Genomic DNA, 13942 nt, shown 5'->3' with positions numbered 1-13942 from the left:
TGACTACAGTCTGTAACACATACTACACACTGGCATGCAGCATTGTCACAGTGCACAGAGAGTGCGTGAAGTGAAAGGCACATAATAAATGTTACGATAAGTTCACAATGACTCTCAGCTTTACAGGACTTTACATTCCAGTATTGTAAACTGAAACTTTTCTTTAGCACTTAAGTTTAACTGGTATGTTAGTGTTTTGATGGGCATTGAAATGGTGATGAGCCACCAACAACTCATCTCAAAACCATCACAACAGGATACACATCTATGAATGGGCCTTCATAAGTAAACTTCTGTTTGTACTCTTTTGAACTTTGCACTCTAAAAAGAAAAAAAATGTCCACACTCCATTTCCTTTGTAAGAAAAACTAAAAAAGGAGTTTTAAATTAAAAAATTATGTAACATCAAACTTTGACTTGACCTTTAAAATTGTTCAATTTCCAAAATACTTACCTGACCAGTTTTCACAAGTAGTGAATGTCAATCAAGTTTTCAATATACTTGTGTTCTCAGTCTGTACTTAAAGAAATGCAACTTGTTTGTTGGTGCACATTACAGAAGAAGGTCCACCCTTGAGTAGGATATAATGACATGAGTCCACTGTTGGCTGGTACATAATGTCACAAGTTCCTTCTTAGATAGCACGGAGTGACGTTCACACTCAACCATGTAAAGCACATACAAACATATTTAATAATACTTGTGAAAAAAAATCTCATCTGAATAATGTTACATTTCTTCTTCAAATATGATTTGTTAGTATGTTTGTGTAACAGAATATAAAGGCTCAACTTTAGTGGCTGGCTTAACCTTTTTATGGCTTGATACTGTATTAATGGGAAATTATGCCCATTTCTAAAATACATACATATTATTTCTATGATCTAAGGCAGTCTAAAAACATTAGTAAACATGCTAAGCAACTCTGCTCCCATATCCAAAAACTGGAGTGCTTGTGATGTCATGTGATATAAAGTGTAGAGTTGCTCCATTGATATGAAATTGTGAAAAGATTTTCTAGATGACACTGAGAACAGCCAGAACAATGTTATAAGTATATGGGAACATTTTCTGTTACAGAACTGACAACACCAATATAATAAAGTTCATTTGGGTTTAAGGGATAACAAACATTCTGTTGGTCCCCAAAATTAGGCTCTCGATGAGCAGAAGGAGCAGCTCCAGACTTTATACTTCATGACATTACAAGTCTGAGACTTCTTTCTCTAGTGTCTAGATCAGAGATATCACACATACTGGCTGATCCCTTGGCCATGGAAAAAACATACTGGAATTCCTACTTTAGATGTTCACCTTTACAATGAAGGGTTTCCCAGAAAGGACCAAAACGATATAAAGGTCAGCAACAGTATTTGCTGATTAATCATAAAATAGATTTATTATCAGACTTTTACTGGAAATTCCCATTAAGAGTTATTACAAGCACAGGATCTCTTTTACAATGTATAAAGTGAAGCTTTCAATGTATATGCATAAGAATGCATTTTCTTTGTTGATCAACATTACAGAAAAAGGGCCACATATATAGAATAAAAGTTTAATGGTGGTCCCAAGTTGGCTGGTACATAATGACACAAGTTCCCTTTTGGATAGGACAGAGTGATATTCACACTCCACCATAGATTAATGAAAAGAAATAGAAAGGTGCATTTTGTAAAGAGAAAATATCTAATACAAAAATGTATCTATTCAGTAAAGCTTCTCATTGTTTAGTAAATTGGCACCAGAAATGTTACCATTGTAGCTATTTAAAAATAAAGGCTATAATGTGAACACAATTATAACTTGTCTTAGTATTCACTGTGACGTGACAGATGAGCTCAGGTCCGGGAAGTTGGCGGTGTTTCTGGATTTTGTTGATATTCGGCTTTCACTTTGCATAGTTAAGTCTTAATTTGCATTTATAGATACAGTGATAAACTGTGTCCACTGTCAGTGGTTTTAGTGTCCCCGAGCTCATTTTGTGATATCCTTCAGTCATGTTGGTATTTAATGCAGTGCAGCTTTTATGGGTCAAAGGTCATGGCCATTCATATTTGGTTTTTAGCCTTGTCTCTTTTATGTGTATTTCTCAAGGTTCTCTGAATCTTTTCATGCTATTATGATAGGTAATGGATTTGAACACCAAATATCTTGTTTTGTAATGTGTTCCATTGTGTTCAAAATGAATAGTTTTTAGTGATGGATGAAACACCTGTGTTTGTAAGTGTATTTTAGCATTATCTAATCTAGACCCCATTCAAAGATGTTTGTTTTTTAATGACTACAGTCTATAACATATACCATACACACTGGCATGCAGCATTGTCACAGTGCACAAGAGTGTGCATGAAGTGAAAGGCACATAATAAATAATATATGTCGATAAGTTCACAATGACACTCAGCTTTACAGGACTTTAAATTCCAGTATTGTGAACTAAAACCTTTCTTTAGCACTTAAAGTTTAACTGGTATGTTAGTGTTTTGATGGGCATTGAAATGGTGATGAGCCACCAACACCTCATCTCAAAACCATCACAGCAGGATACACATCTATGAATGGGCCTTCACTAGTTATCTTCTGTTGACCCCATTCAAAGAGGTTTGTGCAACCCAGAACTAAGTTTTTATTATTGTTATATCTATTTTTTTGGTTGTTTTTGATAACTATAGCTGGTAACACATAGAGTTGTAAATTAGTTGGCAAATACAGGGCTGGTATACAGCATTGTCACTGCGGCACAGAGAGTGTGCATGAAGGCATGAGATTGCTAAAATAAGTTTACATTGACACTCAGCTTTACAGGTCTTTACATTCCAGTGTTGTCAACTGAAACAACTCTTTAGCACTTAAAGTTTAACTAATGTTAATGTGTTTCTGATGGCCATATGCGTTAAAAATTCAGACAAACAGAGCCACGGAGAGCCAAGATGCCCTCCTGCTTTAGAGGGCCACATAATAAATAATTACCTTTCAATTATTTCAGTGATATTACATACATGTGGTTATTATGTCACTTCCCAGCAGATGTTTCTTCATGTGAAAAACATGTTTAACTCCTTTTTTTGAATAGCTTGTAGTCAATTGTGCAATTGACGACAAATGTGGAATTGTGCTTGTATTTCTACTCTTTACAGTTTAACATTATCTTACCCAACATCCACTTGTTTAACACAGGAAAGAGGAAAAAGCCATGTTTCAGTCAGATACAACATCTAGGATATGAGAAGTAAGCAACCCTGAAGCCCAATGTGTAATGTCCTCACGACCATAGCGACCATCGTCAGCTAGAAGAAACCATCCCCGCTGCAGGGAATCAAGGCCTGACAGATTTTCACAGGCTGACTTGCAGAGAATCAAACCCCTCACCCACTGCAGGTCACTCACTTCTCAGTGGCAGCAGTCTCCACTGTTCAACACTCAAAGTTAGGGATCTGAGAATCATATGGGTGCTGGTCACTCCACCTCTTCAGTGTAGAAGAAATTACATATTTTGTCCACTTCATCAACTGAAGGCCAAGTAAATATAAAATATATCTATAAAACTGTGTGTGAATGTAATAAAGACAGATTGCTTTCTAAAGAATGCACAAAGCCACTGAATCAAATGTACATAGATCATACAGAGATGAATAACATTTTTTTTCACACATATGAATACTCGGCCTCTTTTAGGGATGCATCTTACTCCATAAATGTGGTAATTTTACGTGTCGGTATCATCTTTCTGAAGCTGGCAATACTGTATTATAGGCATCATTAATAATTTGTTAACTGACTGTTAATTATACTTTTGTCAATACTCCTTGATAACCAATGAAGAAATGATAACTAATTAACTTTACCCATTATAAGTAATGTTATAGATTGTTATTTTTATTAGTCAAATACCAAGACTTATACAGTCTTGTATAAATACATAAACTAAGTATTAATGGTTTCCAACTAATTTGTAAACCTTGTAAAAACAAAAAAGTAAATTATACAATATAAATATCTCTTGGATAGATAGACCAAATATTTATAACACTTTGTTAACTATTAATAGTTGGTTTGAAAACTGTTTATAAACATTGTTTGGATGGTTTCTATAAGTTGCAACTGCTAATGGTAATAAACTGTTAAACTGTTAACAAATACCATGTAGCAGATCTTGAAATACTATTTGGAAGACCATTATAAAGTTGCAGTTGCTATTTAAATCTTTTGAGTCACTTAATAAATAATGTCTTTCTAAGCACTTTGTAAAGTATACATACACGTTTGCCCTTCATTAAATTTTTAATAGGTTACAAAAGTTGCAAAACAACAATAACCCACTACATTTTATCTTTGGCTCAAAGTTGCATGTCAACATTGACTTTCTGTTCATATATGTGTTTAAAATGATAATCACACAATCAGGACACAAATATGTACTCTTTATGTAGCTCACCTATAAAACATTTAAAAGGGCCAAATTAGTTTTACTCCATACAATCAATAACCATTGACAACATTTTAACTATCTAAATAATGTTTGTAGATGCTTTACAGAGTATCTAATTCTGTAGTATTGTTTTACCTCTTTAGTTAAAACAGAACCTTTTATTATAATTAGAATAATGAAATGTAAACTTGAGGCAAATAACCTGTGCAACATCAAAATGGTATGTCATGAAATAACAGATGTAATCATTAGGTAACTGAATATGTTCAACTACTTAAATATCCATATTAGTACAAGTTTTGAAAAAAAAAACAGTATTTAAAATGGGAATTAAAGTGGAGAATTGTATGCCTACTTCTCATAATTTCAGGGTGTTCTTCCCAATAATCCAGGGATGTTGTACTAACCAAGATAAGCAGTGTGTGCTACTTGTTAAACCCAGGATGGGGGAATAAGCCACGTTTCAGTCAGTCTAAATCAGATACAGCATCTTGGATATGAGAAGTTAGCAACCCCTTAGCTCAATGTGTCATGTGCTAACGACCATCATGTCAGCTGAAGAAACCATCCCCCGCACTGCAGGGAATCAAGGCCTGACAGATTTTCACAGACTCACTTGCACAGAGTCAAACCCCTCACCCACTGCAGGTCACTCACTTCTCAGTGGCAGCAGTCTCACTGTTCAACATTCAAAGTTAGGGATCTGAGAATCATATGGGTGCTGGTCACTCCACCTCTTCAGTGTAGAGGAAATTACATATTTTTGTCAGCTTCATCAACTGAAGGCTCATAAATCTAACAATATATCTATAACACCATGTGATTGCTTACTTAATAATGCAGAGCACCACTGAATCAAATGTTTAACATCTTAGAGAGATGAACAACAATTTTCACAAACAAATGAATATTTAACCTCCTGTAGGGATGCATTTCGCTCCATAAATGTGCTGGTAATTTTACATGTCAGTGTCATCTTTCCTAAGCTGGCTGTTAACAGACTGTTAATTTCACTTTTGTCAATACTACTTGATAACTAATAAATAAATTGCAACTACTGATGGTACGCTGATACACTGATACACTACTGATGGTATATATTGTTAAACTGTTAAAAAATACCATGTAGTGGATCTTGACATATTATTTGGGAGGCCATTTTAAAGTTGCATTTGCTGTTTTAAATCTTACAGTCACTTAAAAATGCTTTGTTTCTCAGCGCTGTGTTAAGCATGCATACCGTTTGCCCCATTAAATGTTTTATAGGTTAGAAAACTATTTATTTTCATATAAGTTCAAACTGATTTATGACCTTTATAACCTTTTAAATTTATATCACTGCAGCTCTAATGAAAAGGGTTCAGGAGGTGAAAATGGACTACATAAATTCAACATTACAGATCAATAACAAACCTATGTTACAAAACTACAATAATCCACCATGTTTTTCTTTGGCTCAATGTTGCATTCTGACATTTTATTTTCTGTTTCTGAATATGTTTAACATGATGATCAGATCACTCTTACTCTTTAGTTTTGTTTTACTCCTATAGTTGAAACCAAACCTTTTATTATGATTAGAACAATTAAATGTTAACTTGGCACAATAAAACATGTAACATCAGAATGGTTTGCCATGAAATTCATGTAATTATTAGGTGATTAAATATGTTCAAATATTTAACTATCCAGTAAAAAAGTACAACTTTTGTATCAGTATTCAAGCTAGTGGGAATTTGAGTGAGAATTATATGCCCAATCTGTAAACTTTAGGATGTTCTTCCCAATAATCCAGAGATGTTGTACCAGCTAAAATAAGCACTGTGTGCCACTTGCTTAACCCAGGACAGGACAGACCCATGTCTCAGGCAGTCAGAGTTGGATGTAACATTCTAGCTAATATAAATTAGCATCTCTGAAGCTTAATGTAGAATGGCCTATTGACCATCGTCAACAACAAAGAAACCAACACCCACACTGCAGAGAATCAAGGCCTGGCACAGAGCTGCACACTGACCCTCACCCTCTCCAAGTCACTCATTTCTCAGAGGCAACCTTAAAGGCACATGGGTGCTGGACACTCCACTCAGTCAATGTGGAGGATTGTTTAATGCTTACATCATAAACTAAAAACCCTTTAAGGAATTTGGGAAATTCTTCATATAAACCAAAACTGTGTTGAATAATAATAAGTCCCTCTGGTCACTGCAGCATGCACACAGAGAGATGGCAAATCATTTAATCCAATACAAAATGAGTAGTCAGCCTCTGTTAAAGACACAATCCATAAATGTGCTGGTAATTTTGCATGCCAGTACACCCATTTAAAAACTCTCAGTTCCCTCTCCTACAACAGAAGACTTTTAAAGGTCGTACACAGCAGACAATCCAATCCAAATCTCTCAGCGTTATTTTTTATTATTTTACTTGAAAGTGAATCCTATTTTGATCCTAGTTCTGCAGTTTTTGTATTGTTGGCTGTTTTATATTTCTTTAGTTGTTTTAGTAGTTGTAGTTGTTTTGGTTTTCTTGAGATCTAGTAATGTGTATATACAATTTTGTCTGTCTAATGCAGATTTAAGATTAATTTAAAACATTGGAGAAAATATAAAACAAAAAACAAAACAAAACAAAACAAGAAGTGTCATTTTGTACAGGCCAAGAGGGACAAAGTGTGGACTGACTTTCCTTTTTAGAATTTAAAGTTAAAGTACAGCCAAAAGTACAGCCAAAACCTATAGAATTTGAAATAGTTCATCTCAGCAGTTGAACAGAGGGTTTCAGAGTTTAATCATTCCTCTAACTGACTTATCCCTGTAACTGAGACAAACTGATTGCTCAAAACCTCCCATATTATAAATACCATTAAAGATTGCTCTAGTCATTTATATCATGATGGGTTGTCAATGTGTTTTCAACACAAGGTAAAAAGGAGCACACTCTTAAACAGCAACTCAAAAAACTTATTCAGGTGCACGATTCAAAAAAGCAATGTCTGAAAAAACTAAAATGATATTTCTATCTCCAATTTCCTAAAAAATAAATAATTTTATTATTACATTTTTTGTAAGATTATTTCTTTGAACAATAATGCATCTAACTTCTTTTTTCCTATTCTTGTCATTTATCCATGTTGAAAATGGAATGTCACTCTATACTATATATCTAAGATGGAACTTGTGTCATTATATACCAGCCAACAGTGGACCCATGTCACTTTATACAACTCAAGTGTGGACCTCTTTTCTGTAATGTGGGCGACAAATAAAATGGATTCCTATAGATGGGCACACATACATTGGATTTCAACCATAACAATAAATGCCAAATTCAGCTGATTCCTGTGAATTTGGGAGACCCTGCAATTTTGTCAAATCACTGCAACTATACAGAATTCTTAACTATTTAAACCGGTTAAAATCTGATTTTCACTGTATGTCTGCCCACAACTAATCCACTCAGTTCCTCAGTTGCCCTCTAAGTATTTCTGAGTGGCTCTGATGTTTTACAAAGAAGACTTTAGACCAGCAAAGCTATTTTTAAATTATTTGCTTCATTTTATGCAAATATTGGCTCTGAAAAGGCATCATTCAATGATGATGAAACTTTATTCCTTTTTTAAAAAAAAATAATAACATTTTTGTTTTAATATTCTTTTCCCAATAGAAAAAAAACTTTAAATCCTCAAAAATAAAACCTAAAACTTGCATGGCATTTTTTTTGCTTGTAAAAACTGTTAAATGGAAGTTTGAGTACGCCCATCCATATTCTCAAGTGATGCTAGCCATAAGATGTATGCAGATGTGCCTCGTGCTGTCTGGCTGTCTACTGACGTATAATAACAATGCTGCTTGGCTCTGTCCGGCTATGTTCTCATCTCACATCATCCTGCCATGATCCAGATTGATGCAGGTATGCCAAAAGCACTGGACAGAGGGAATGTATTTGAAAAAGTTAACAATGAGAATGGACTGGGGTAGCCCCCTTTTTAAACACAGTGTCAAGCTATAAAATGGTAAAGACATCCACAACGGCTGAGCCTTTATATTCAGTTACAAAAATACATACTTACAGATCCTTTTAGAAGCAAAAAAAAATTACATGATTTAGTTTAGATATATTTACAAGTAACTTGTGTCATTATGTACCAGCCAACTGTGGACCCCTATTGCTTTATACTACACAAGTGTGGACCTCTTTTGCCTGTAGAGTAGATCAGCAAATAAAATGCATTCCTGTGATTATAGAGAAACAAAACATACGTACTTTGTAAGATTGACAGAAATCTAGTGCTTCTAGTGCATCTAAAAAACTCAAAAGGGAGTTTTGGAGGATTGAGCTTAATCTCAAGGTTAAGTAAATTCTGATAATAAACTAATTTAAGCAATTCATTAAAATTAGTAAAGATCTTGCTAGTATTTTCTCTCCACATTTTCTTCCTACCATTATTATTATTATTATTATTATTATTGTTGTTGTTGTTATTGTTATTTCTCCTTTCTTTAGATTTTAAAATATTTCCTTGCCCTCTGGGAAGCCGTATTGTATGTCAAGCTAGATGGTTAAGCCATCCACTAAAACTGAGCCTTTATAGTTTGTTATAAAATATTAGTTATAATTATAATAATCACAGTCATTGTAATCATAGTTGAGGAATAATTTTTGAATTATTTAGGTGAGATTCTTTTTGTGTAAGTCTTATCTATCTCATTTTATTTATTCTTTACATGGTGGAGTGTGAACGCGTCACTCCATGCTATCCAAGAGTGAGCTAATTGTCATTATGTACCAGCCAACAGTGGACTCATGTTGCATTATCCTATGTTTGGACATGTTTTCTATAATGTGCACCCACAAACAAATTACATTTCTATGAGTACAGACTGAGAGTGTATATTGAAGTATATTGAAAAACTGATTGACATTCAGTGCTCGTGAAAACTGGTCAGGTCAGTATCGTAGGGGACTGAACAACTTTAAAAGGTCTAGTCAAGGTCTGATGTTACATCATTTTACAAAATTAAACCTAAAAAGAAAAAATCTTACTGCTGATCATTTTATGTAAAGGTTTATTCTGCTTGGATTATAGTTTTCTTGCTTTTTTTAAGGCTCTAAAATACTGATTTCTCTCCTGCCTTCTGGGTAGCCCTTTATTTTAATACAGTATAGAGCTTAAAACTTATGAAATCACCCTAAAGCCAAGCCTTGAATTTTAAATGCAAAAGACTAATAACAAATCACGTTTCAGGAGACTGGTGTCTTTATTAACCCTATCATGCTATTTGTATCATATTTGATACATTACATTCTGTGGCCTTCATGTCACCCACATTAACATTACTAAAGCCTGTTTAACGGCCCATCTGCAGTCTGAAAGGCTGCTGGGGAGAGGAGTGTTAAAAGCACGGCGATGTGTGAATGGGTTGCTCAAATACCAGCTCCAACCAGGAGGAGAGCTCTGAATATGGATATAAACACTCACACACACTTTGGTCCCTCTTGGCAAAATCTGAAAAATTTCACCAGAGGCCATAACACCTGACTTTATGATGATTTAGAGCATGTCCAAGTGGGTACTGAAAAAATGTCCCCTGTTAGTTTTGCCGTTCCCTGTTGGTGACTGTGTAACGATGAGTATGTTCCCTGTTATATATATGCGCGAGTGCACACACACACACACACACACACACACACACACACACACACACACACACACACACAACACCACAAGGAATAGAATATCTAGTATAAAGAAAAATTCAGCATTGAAAGCATTCAAGTTTACATTTTTCTGTTTGCACATTTCAAAGTCCGACATCTTTTCTAAATCTCAGCGAAAACTGGGTAAGGGGTGAAATAGAGATGTATAATAACTGTTGTCGTTTAAACAAAAAGAGCTCTTTTCCTCCATCAATAAGGGATGGAAACAGAGATTGAGGAACAGCGTAGGAGAGAGGTGAGAACATGAACCGCGTCTTTCAGAACTGTCTCGGATTTGTCTTGGAGTCACGGAGCGATAAAAGTAGCAGCTACTTTCGTTTGCTGCCCGCTTCTTAAAATGGTTTATTGAATTGAACTGGCACACACTGGCACAAAGAAACACTCAGCAAAAGATGTGGATCTAAAGTCCGTCTGTGTATTAGTATGACAGTGTGATGTGAGGTGAGTGAGGTGGGAACAGAAAAACAGAATAATGTAATGTCCATGTTAGATCACTTGTAAGGGCACAGTTCAGTCAGAAATAAAAAGTACATATTTTTCCTCTTACCTGTAGTGCTGCTTATCAGTCTAGATTGTTTTGGTGTGAGTTGCAGAGTGCTGGAGATATTGGCTGTAGAGATGGCTGCTTTTCCTGTAGGGTGTAGCTTGGTACAAAGAAAATAGTTCTTATATGAAACTGTTCACAACAAGGTCTGTGGAGTAACCGAGTCATGATATGACACGTTGCTGTTGAGTTTTTTCAAATATATGTTTTTGGTGCTTTGAGCACCACAAGCCGAGCGCCACCTAGTTTCATTATTTTTGATAGAGGGCAGACATCTCTACGGCCGATACCTCCAACACAATTCACATCAAAAGAATCTAGATGAATAAATAGCACCACAGGTAAGAGGAAAAATATGCTTTTGATTTTTGGGTGTACAATCCCTTTTAATATGCTTTGTCAAGATCGGATGGGACATAAACTGTGTGAAATTACCAATTTTAGCTCTCTTTCTATTACAATCTACCCTACATAACAAAAAATACTGCAGTTCATTTTTGAGTTATTTTCAGTTAAAGTGACTGCATTTCCTCATAAAATAAAGTAAATCTAACAGGAGCTGTGAATAAATAAACACAAACCTCCTTTAATGGACTTTTGGTACTTTCTTTTGAGGTTTTCACCCACCCTAAGTACAATTTCTATTGACAAACAACAGTGACACCTGCACACTTCATAAAATAATGTGCACTGCACTAAAGCCAAAACACACTTGAAAAATCTGCCCCCATGGAGTCTTCTGGAAACTAATTTTATTCAAAGCATTAAACCTGTTATCACATGCACATATTAAACCATGCCAGCTTGTCCAGAAGTACAGAGGCAAAGCTTTTAAGCAAATGGCAGTTGTGTAAACTAAAATGGCAATGTTGGAAAGTCAATTCAATAATAGCTGAAAGCCATTACAACATTGTCATTAACAAGGTTGCTGGAAATGCAATTAGCCCCCTCACACTGCTCACGGCAACAAGCAGGGAGACGTTCCAATAAATAAATATAAACGACCACAGAAAAATGACAGAGGGACCTGAAAATCTGATGTGCTCCCTGTAAATACAAAAAGACAAGATAATAGAGGCTGAACTAATTTTAGGGGAGATACCGAGTAAGTACAAATCGACAACTGAGATATGACAGAGGGGAGAGCATTGACAATAGCCTCCAATTTTCTCAATATTGAACTATTTATTTTTCTCGGGTGCTACTTAAGCTAAATCCCCTTGCCCCCCCAAACCTGAACACAGAAGCTCAACAAACTCTTTGATTTGCTCCGACAACAAAACATCATCCACAACCTGAGCTGCAGTAATACATTTTAAACACACTGGGCTGTTTGTCCCAAGACCAAAAATGAAAATAAAGCAGCTAAAGACTATAGTGCAAAAAACACAACGGGCAATATTGAGGTCAGCAAAGTTACTGAGGTCATGTCAATGTATCGTTCAATAAGTCAATAACGTAATTATCATCACAGGTCTAAAAGACACAAACAATTATTCATACATAATTTCTTTCAATTAACTCATTTCCAGAACTCTCGGGCCACTTATATCAATTGACCTTTACAAAGAAATACATATAGAGTATATTTAGGCATTGAAGGATCTTTTCTCCTCCAAGGTCTAGTTGCAGTGAGACTGCATTTGTTGAGATGTTGGTGAAGGAGGATGAGGTCATGGCTAAATGAATGATAGGCATCACTGTCACACAGCAGACTTCCAGCAGGTCTCCTTAGAGATAAGAACCAGCTGTCTGGTATCCCCAATACGCTGTTGTCAAGGTCGCTACTCTGCTTATTATGGAAAAGAAACCGCTCCTCAAAGCTAATTTCAAATCACAAAACTCCCTTCAGCGGTGTAAGAAGCAATGACTTTGTTTTTGTGGCATCAAGACATCTTGGTGACCCAAGACCTTGTGCTTTTAAAATCTACATTGATGTAATAAGCTGTTTCCTTTAGACATCACAACAGACATTTTTACATCAACAATAACAAGGGGCATCTACTGGCTGTGGTTATTAACACATAAACACAATTCACAAACATTTACACAGTATTTCTGCTAAAGGGAATTCTGTAAACACACTGAAGCTATCTGAAATGGCAGCAGCTCATAAGGAGCTTTTATAGTGTACAGTATTTGAAGGTGTGTTGTTCTTGTATGAATGTGGGGAGGTGCACTTGGCGGCCATTGGTATCCCAGTGCAGCACTACGACAGCAGACGGGAGGGTAATGAGGAGGCAAATATGATTAAAACCATCTCCTCAGGCTGCCTTGGACCTGCCATTAAAGCAGCGGACACTCCTCATGCCTAATCCATCACACTGCTTAGCTCCCACAGAGAGCAAGGAGGGGGACGGCTGTGTGTTACAACACCCTCAAACCTCCAATATCTCCTCCCTAAAACATAACTAACACTCCAGGAGGCTCACTCTTTATTAAAGATCTGCCACTGAAGCCCCTGGGCAGGGGTCTGGGGACATCCTGGGTACAAATATACATGGGGAGTAAAAGCCAGGCTCAAACAACTTTACAAGACCAAGCCTGCTATAGTTCGTAAAGGGAAATATACTCTGTACCCTACACCGTATCCGACATCATACCCGACATCCTCTGCCCTACCCTATGTCGCACCTTAAGCTGTACCCTGAGCTGTGCCCTAAACCGTAACCTATGCCCACCACCATACCCTATGTCATACCCTACACCGTACCTTAAGCCTTAACCTATGCCCTTGGCCATACCCTAAGTTGTAGCCTGTGCCATACCCTATGCCCTCTTCTGTACCCTATGCTGTATCCTACGCCCTCCGTTGTACCCTGAGCAGTACCCTAATCTATAGCCTGACCTACACCTGCCCAGAAATGTAACTACACCTTGCTGTGATGCAGACCGCCTGTTTATTTTTGTAAGCTGAAATATTTCTACAAGCGGAAATGAATCTTTATAATACTTTAATTTCACCAATGAGAAACAATTAATTGTCAAGACAAATAATGCACTCACAAAATAGAATTTTTGAATCTTGCGTGTGATTTATCTTGGCTTCATATGTGTGGATGAGAGTCCGCTGGCCACTAGGCTAATTAATACAATATAAAATGTCATAGCCTTATGCTAATAACATTAGCATGTTGTCTATATGGAGAAATCCAGTCTAGTATGTGAGTAATAGTAGTAGTAAGACAATTGTTGTATCTGTGAACCTTGTGAGCCAAAATTTTAAATGTTACCATTATTTAGT

At 36.1% G+C, this 13942-nt stretch overlaps 1 protein-coding gene across 1 annotated transcript in view; it reads right to left on the bottom strand.

Moving 5' to 3' along the window:
- LOC121946868 (cadherin-4-like) overlaps positions 1-13942 on the bottom strand; it is a 301746-nt gene that overhangs the window by 181240 nt on the left and 106564 nt on the right. The window lies entirely within an intron of this gene.

Source organism: Plectropomus leopardus, chromosome 9, assembly GCF_026936395.1.
Source record: "Plectropomus leopardus strain MGB_pleo_1.0 chromosome 9, ASM2693639v1, whole genome shotgun sequence".
Classification (NCBI taxonomy): Eukaryota; Metazoa; Chordata; class Actinopteri; order Perciformes; family Serranidae; genus Plectropomus; species Plectropomus leopardus.
Note: the sequence above shows the minus strand (reverse complement) of the source record. Positions and strands in the feature narration are given on the sequence as shown.